General features: G+C 40.3%; 1 non-coding gene across 1 annotated transcript; it reads right to left on the bottom strand.

Moving 5' to 3' along the window:
• Positions 1-6353: 6353 nt before the first annotated feature.
• LOC122109992 lies at positions 6354-6460 on the bottom strand. Its single transcript, XR_006147793.1, has one exon. It is a non-coding gene; the product is annotated as a U6 spliceosomal RNA (small nuclear RNA).
• Positions 6461-8245: the final 1785 nt, after the last annotated feature.

The raw sequence follows: 8245 nt of genomic DNA, 5'->3' as shown, positions 1-8245 counted from the left end.
AGCAGAGATCAAGCAAATTTAATTAGCATTTTAAAAGGAGGCCCAAAAAAAGAGAGAAAAGGCGCAGATCTAGCTAAAGCACTCCTGAGAACGTGAGAGCAAGCAGCATTAAATCCTCAGGAAGATATTTTTTTCCAAGAGGCTGTGGCTTTCAGAAGCTGCCAGAAATAATGTCCTCACCTGATAATGAGCCAATGAGACATGTTCTGCTGACATAGTGCTATTTCAGGAAGGGTTGCATCTTACCTGGGAGTCAGGGTTTTACTTTAAAGCTTTCATTTTTCCTTCCTTTTAGGAAAAGGATAGAGCTATGTCTAATATCTATTTGAAATTCCTGTGAATCTAGGGCATACTCAAAGTATATGACTTTAGATATAGACAAACAGCAATCCACATTTCCTCCTTCTCCCACCTCTAGACAGAAACACACATGAAACCTTGCTACCCCCTCTCAAATATCTGAATTTCCTGTTTCAGACATTTAGTCTCTTCTGGGTTCATCCTTTTTTAAGAATGCCAGTCCTTCCTAGCAGCAATATGAATCTTAGTGAACAATGATTAACCAGCATTTCTCAAGAGAGCAGGATGTTATTTCAGAAGACCACAAAGAGAATGGGATGGTATCAAATGTCTGAGGAATACAGAGGTGTCAAAGGGGTGGGGAGAGAAAGGCCTAAGAAGGTGACAAATTTTACAAATAATATTCACTTAATTTGCCATTTTGATGAATACACAAGTTCTGGTGTCCTCCAACTATAGCGGGATCCCATATCTGGGGAAAAGGATAAAGATAGTGGTGAGATAACTTCCAGCCTCGTCTGCTTCTACTCCAACCCATCATCTCCCCCAAATAGCCAGCACCCATTCCCTCTTTATTGCCCTCTTAGTCAAGCCATAGTGTAAACCTATCACCCCATACCTAACTCAGGCTGAGAAATACAGGAAAACTTTCTAAGCAGAAACTTGCCTCATCCCCTTTTCATTAATAAGGACTTATTAGGACCCAAGCCTAAGTGTTTTTAACAGTTTCCTAGATGATTCCCTTCAGCGGCTCTTTTTGGTAAACACTGGCATTGCCTGCAGTTTCCTACCATGTATGCTTATGAATGCAGCAGGCAAATAGAGATTATAGTGGTGTAAAAAATGCTAAATTTAATAACCAAAACTATGCTCCAGAAGACTAGGCTTCACAAACTTCCTTCTTGACAACACTTTAGTGAGGATCCTCTAAGCCCTTTTTAACAAGGCCTTATCCTTCGCCCTACCCTTGGCCTATCTTTAGCAAAGAATGCTGTTAAACTGAATTCCTTGATTTAGCAAAACTACCCCACCTCCAATACCTGATCAGATTCTTCATCCCCTTCCAACACCATTGATTGGTAAGTCCTACACCAGCCCTTGGGTTCAGTCCCAGTCACCTAAGGAAGAATGATGTCCTAGGCCTGCCATTAGAAAGAATCCTGTTAAGTTACCTGTGGCCTCAATGGCAAGTCAAACTCCTTTTAGTAATTTTCCACTCACTGATCTCCTTACTCTACTTTTTGGCTATTCATGTCCACTTCTCCTTATTGTATTCAAACTTGAGTTTAATTACTGTCCCCTATTGCACAGTCTTTCTTACTAAATCTTCCTTTCTAAGAAGTATCGGAATATTCTTGTCTAACAGGTCCTTGGGAGAAATTTTCTGCCAGATACAAGAGCTTCATTTAGCTCTCTACTTTCTAGTTAGTCAGGGCCTGCTCTAGTACACCTGATAACCCCATCTAGTTGCCTAATGTATGAGAAGGAAACCTTCTAAAGGACTAACTTTCCTTGTGAGCGTCCAACAGTGAAGTCCTAAAATTCCCATCATTCAAACAAGCATTTACTCTGGGTCTTGGTGGTAGAAACTAAGGAATAAAAGATGAAGCTCCTTTGCCTGGAATACTCACAAGAAAGCAGACAAGAAACAATTCTAATACCTTAGGACTGTGGATGGCTTATCATAACAAAGAGAAGAACCGGACATACTAATCTCCTTGCCATTAAAATGGAGATGACACTGCTGTCCTCCCTAGCTCATAGAAAATGAGTGAGAGTGAAGTGAGATAAAGAATTTGAAATGCTTTCAAACTGCAGCAAGCCATCCACACAGAAGAGCTTGATATTCCTATTCTGGTGAGCTCTGCAAGGCACATTGAAAAAAGGTTTTATAACAACACACATCAGGAAAACAGGTTGCTTCAAAAAATAAGAAGAAGAAGAAGAAATGAAGACCATCAGTGACTCATACACATGTGCTGTCCCAGTTTTTCTTACCTGGGTCCTGGATGCTTGATAAGAGTTCTGCCTTCTAACAATATGGCTGCTGAACACCTGCTATATATCAAGTGCAGATGCTAATCCTATCTACAAATAAGCACTGTGCTTTGAAAGCTCATTATTATCATTCTTGAAATTCTGGTCCTGATTTGCCCTGACAAGAATTTACCTGGGACAGGCATTATATGAAGGAGGGAGAGTCTTTGCAAATCTTCCCTCTTGAGTTTGAACCTACAAGCTAAAGAAAGAACTAACTTATATGTGTCTGGTATGTCTGCAACATTCCACCTCTCTCATTCAAACATCCCCTAATTGCACTTGTCTCAATATCTGTAGGGGAAATTGGGCAATACTATGACTTCCTGATATATGTGAGTGACTGAGTAGACATCACACCTTCCCTCTGAAGGGAAGAAGGTATTTACACACTACCTGAAAGGCCCAAAGAGAAATTTATTTCAGGGATCAAGGAATGTTAAGCCTTGTTGATTCCCCCCACAAAAAACCCCACCCTTCAGGGAATTGCTACAAAAATCCATAAAAATCAATTTTGGGAATCATTGTCAATCATCTATCCTGCTTGTCCCAGACCTGAAGGATTTTGTGGTAATGCCAATAAATCAGTATAGCACAGCACTGCTGCAAACTTCTCTTCTACCACAATTATTTGGAAGCTTCTCTTTTTCCCCTCTTCAGGCAATATATCAGACTGATTTGATAAAGGCCAAAGTCTAGAGAAAGAAGTAGAAAGGAACCCTGACATGTTTGGGGCTCCCAGAAAGGCCTGGTAAACCTAACCTAAAGTAAAATCCTGGGCAATACGTTGTAGCTCTTCAAACTTTAAAGTCCAGTAAGGGTCTGAGATAAAAATGGTGGTGGTAAGGTGATTAAGCTTAAGTCAGATTTTAAAGCTTGGTTTTTAAAGGACAAAAAATATTTTCCACCAGGCGCCAATGGTTCACACCTGTAATCCTACTCAGGAGGCTGAGATTTGAGAATCCCAGTTCAAAGCCAGCCCAGGCAGTAAAGTCTGAAGACTCTAATCTCCAATTAACCACCAGAAAAACCAGAAGTGGCTCTGTGGCTCAAGTGGTAGAGTGCTCGCCTTGAGCTGCAGAGCTCAGGGACAGTGCTCAGGCCAAGATTTCAAGCCCCATGACCAACCAAAAAAACATCCTATCCTTTAATCAAGCTAACAACAAAAGAATAGAAAACTGAGAAAAGAAACAGGTGATGCCATATGAGAGGATACACTTAGAAGATTGTCTTTGACTAGATTGTAACAGCTAAGTACCGTTTAATGTTTTAAAGCACAAAATTAGTCCACCCCACTTCTTGTGATGATGGAAGAATTCTCTATAGACCAATCCCTACACCAGCCACTAGCCACAGGTTGGTGTCAAGTTTGAAATGTGTTACGTATCACTGAGAAAGTGAATTTTTAAAACTTCATTTATATTAATTTCAATATAAATAGCCACCTGGAGCTAGCGGTTACCTTATGAACCAGGGCAGGTCTAGAGTTTCTACACATTGCACTCAAATCCCAGTTCTGCTCTCCCTAATAGCTAGGGTAATATAACCTAGCTGAACCTCTATGTCTCAGTATATATGTGTGTGAAATGGAAATACAATGATTCTTAATAGGGAAGCCCCTCCTTCTATTGGGAGGATGATGTAAATGTGCTTCTATGTAGATAGTGATTAGACATGTTTCTGTTGCATAGTAAGTGGTGTGTGTGTGTGTGTATGTGTGTGTGTGTGTGTGTGTGTGTGTGTGTGTGTGTGTATGTGTATAATCTCCCCAACTAACTAGACTCCATAAAGCAAAATTTACTAGCCACTAAGGTCTCCACAGAGAAAAAGAAAACCCCACGTGGCTACACAAATAGCAAGTGAAGTCATGCAGTATTCATAAACTGACTTCAGGGAAGATGCCATTCAAATCACTCTTTCTTATGAAAGGCTGAAAGCACTGTGTGTGTGGTGTGTGTGTGTGTGTGTGTGTGTGTGTGTGTGTGTGTGTGTGTGTGTACACATGCACATGCATGTGGTGGGCGTTAGACCCAATCTTGTATCTGCTTCTAACTACAGACACTGAAAGCACTTCTAGTCTTTCCAAGCCCATCTGGTTACAAGTAACTGAAATAAACCTTGAGGGCAGATATCACCATCCTCAGCAGTGAGAAAGACAGTGCTGTGTCATGGTAGGAGCTTCAGATAAATAGACATGGAGATCTGAATTTAAATTCCAGCCTAGCCTCTAACTAAAAGGGTGAAATTAAGCAAAGAACTTCCCTTCTCTGAGCCTGTTTCTCTACTATGCAAAGCAAGGATATATTAATTCATATCTTCTAAGATTGGTATGATTGTTTCAGGGAAATAGTATAAGCACAGTACAGTGCCTAGTAGCTGCTATCACATCCATACGTATAAGGAAGAACTGATTATAGGTATATGAGTGAGTAGTTATTTGCCAATCCATCCCCAATAACTCTGTAAGCTCAGATGAGGATAGGAAAGTTTACTTCCTAATGCCCAGAGAAATACAAACCCACACTACTGCTTCCTAGCCCTAGGCCAGGCAGCAGCACAGTCTCTTTCAAATGGCCTGCTGGCTGCTAGTTTCTGATGGGATTGTAAAAGTATTTTTTCATCAATCACTCTCAATGCAGAAAACAGAAGTACAAGTTGCTTCATTAAAAGCTTTCACACATAACTGGATACATTTACATATTAAGCAGACAACTGAGACTCTAATCTTTCTATTTTATGTACAGCTGTAATCATTAGTCAGTACCAGAATGCTTGTTAACTACTCTGAGTACTACAGAGAACTCTCAAATCTTTGCTATGTAAAGATGATGATTTGAAAGTGCCCCCATTCACAAGCTTGATGAAGTTCCCCCTCAGCATGTCTTGAGCCCGGGTGACAGTGTGTGCAGGCACTCTAGAAATCATTCAAGTCTACCCTAAGCTTAGAAAAAGATATTCCTGTAGGTCTCTCTGAAACTGAGTTTTTTAATTTAATTTTATTGTCAAGGTGATGTACAGAGGGGTTACATTACATACGTAGTGTAGCAAGTACATTTCTTGTTGAACTTGTTACCCTCTCCCTCATTTTTCTTGCACTTTCCCTCCCCCCACAACCCCAAGTTGTACAATTCATTTCCAATATATCATCTTGTGTGTATCACTGTTGCATTGGTTCACACTTTGTTCTTTGTCTCACCATTTTGTTGTTCCCCTTCCCTTCCCTAATTCAGATAAACAATACCCAGGGTACCAAAATCAAATACAGTGACAACAGGGGATAAACCATAGGGGGAAGAACACAAAAGAAAAAAAAATCACATAGTAAATTAAAAACAACAACAACAAGAATTGGGTGCTGGTGGCTCACGCCTGTAATCCTAGCTACTCAGGAAGCTGGATCTGAGGATTGCGGTTCAAAGCCAGCTGGGCAGGAACCACCAGAAAACCAGAAGTGGCGCTGTTGCTCAAGTGGTAGAGTGCTAGCCTTGAGTTGAAGAGCTGAGGGACAGTGCCCAGGCCCAGACTTCAAGCCCCATGACCACCACCACCACCACCAACAACAACAACAAAGAATAGCCTCTCGTGTCCATGTCTTGGAGTTCATTTTGCTTAGCATCATCTTATATGACTGCATGTACATAGCTATTGAGTTATTCCGCTCATCTGCTAGGACTATCCTAGACATATACTAATTATTACAAATAAGGGAAACCATGTTATCTATGTTTATTTGAGTCTGGCTTACTTCACTTAATATGATTTTTTCTAAGTCTTTCCATTTCCTTACAAATGGGGTGATGTCATTCTTTCTGATGGAAGCATAGAATTCTATTATGTATATATATATATATATATATATATATATATATATATATGTGTGTGTATATATATATATATATATACCACATTTTCTTAATCCATTCATCTACTGAGGGGCATCTGGGTTGGTTCCATATCTTAGCTATGGTAATTAATGTTTCAATAAACATGGTTGTGTTGATAGCTTTAGTATGGCCAAAAATATGGAATGCTTCATGAATTTGTGTGTCATCCTTGTGCAGAGGCCATGCTAATCTTCTCTGTATCATTCCAATTTTAGTATATGTGTTGCCAAAGCAAGCACTGAAACTGAAATTTTGATTCCCCAGAGCCAAACTCTAGGAATTCTACATATCGGGTCCAGCTACCCACTCTATATGCCCAATAAAGAGACATGATGAAGGGCAAAGAAAGGAAGTTCATTACATAGCACAGTTATTCCATGGAAAAAATATCTTCAGCCATCTTTTACAGATAAGGAACTGGGGGAAGGATGAGAGAGGTACATATAATTATTAAACAGTCCTGGTCAAAGTACGGGTTGATTGATCATTATTCCAGAATTTATTTTGGAAGGGTTCCAGAAAAGTTGTTATCACATCAATACTGGTCACTATTAAATAAGTCGTTGTTTCTTGGTGGATGGTCTTCTCTATGGAAACTATTGTTGCTTAGGGGTAATTTCAGTCCCCATAAAGATGTTATTGATCAGTGATAAGTTCACTCCTTCTCACATTAAAAGGTGATGCAGCTGGGTGCTGGTGGCTCAGGCCTGTAATCCTAGCTACTCAGGAAGCTGAGATCTGAGGATAGAGGTTCAAAGCCAGCCTGGGAAGGAAAGTCTTGGAGACTTTTATCTCCAATAAACCACCAGAAAACCAAAAGTGGTGCTGTGGCTCAAGTGGTAGAGCTCTTGCCTTGAGCTGAAGAGCTGAGGGACAGTGCCCAGGCCCAAAGTTCAAGCCCCACAACTGGAAAAAAAAAAAAAGGTGATGCAAAGTAACTGCAGAGAGAATGAATTCTAGCAAAATCAGATAAAACATGGAGGCAGATGCCAAACTTTCCTCCTACTTTTGTTAATTTGGTGGTTCAACAAAAGCAGCATCTAAGCCTCTAAGCATCTCTTACCTGAATTTTTCCTTATTTCATTAGCTGATTCACATAAAGGAAATGACTCTCTGTTGTGCAATGAGTTGTTAATTTGGAAATGGGGTAAAAAAGGGAGATAAAAATTGCTAAAGCAGGTCTGGGAAGGTGGCTCAGAGGTAGAGTGCTTGCCTTGCATGCATGAGGCCTTGGGTTCGATTCCTCAGTCCCACATAAACAGAAAAAGCCACAAGTGATGCTGTGGTTCAAGTGATAGTACACTATCCTTGAGCTAAAGAGTTGAGGGACAGTGCCCAAGCCCAGAGTTCAGGCCCCACGATTGACAAAAATATTGCTAAAGCTAGCCAGACACTGGTGTCTCACACCTGTAATCCTAGCTACACAGAAGGCTGAGATCTGAGGGTCATAGTTCAAAGCCAGCCAGGGCAGGAAAGTCTGTGAGACTCTTATCTCCAATTAACCACCAGAAAACCATAAGTGGTGCAGTGGTTCAAAGTGGTAGAGCACTAGCCTTGAGTAAAAGTGTTCAGGGACAGAGCCCAGGCTCTGAGTTCAAGCCCAGGATCAACAAGAAAAAAATTACTAAAGCTCTAAGAATCACAAGAGACTATTTGAAACTGTAGTGCCACTTTCAGGTTTGAGAGGTAAAGTAAATGATGTGGTTTTGCGAAGTAAAGGAAAGCAAACCCAAGCCTTCGAGAAACTTGCCCTTCTTATATAAAACACTGTTGCCTCAAACCAACCCCAAATTCAGCCCCAATACCTGCTTAAATAACTCCAATCCAAAACCAAGTCAATATCACACTAAAGACATTGTAAGAAAACTACAGGCCAATATCCTTCATGAATATACAAATATCCCTCTCAGAAACATTTTTAAAAATCACATCTCGCATACCAAATTATACCTCATGGCTAAGAATGGTCTATCCTTGGGATACAAGACTATTTGAAATTTGAAAAGTTAGTCAGTATAATTTAC

The sequence above is a fragment of the Dipodomys spectabilis genome, unplaced genomic scaffold (genome assembly GCF_019054845.1).
Source record: "Dipodomys spectabilis isolate Male_0828 unplaced genomic scaffold, ASM1905484v1 ptg000071l, whole genome shotgun sequence".
In the NCBI taxonomy this organism is placed as follows: domain Eukaryota; kingdom Metazoa; phylum Chordata; class Mammalia; order Rodentia; family Heteromyidae; genus Dipodomys; species Dipodomys spectabilis.
The sequence above is the reverse complement of the archived record's forward strand: the minus strand, read 5'-3'. Positions and strand labels throughout refer to the sequence as shown.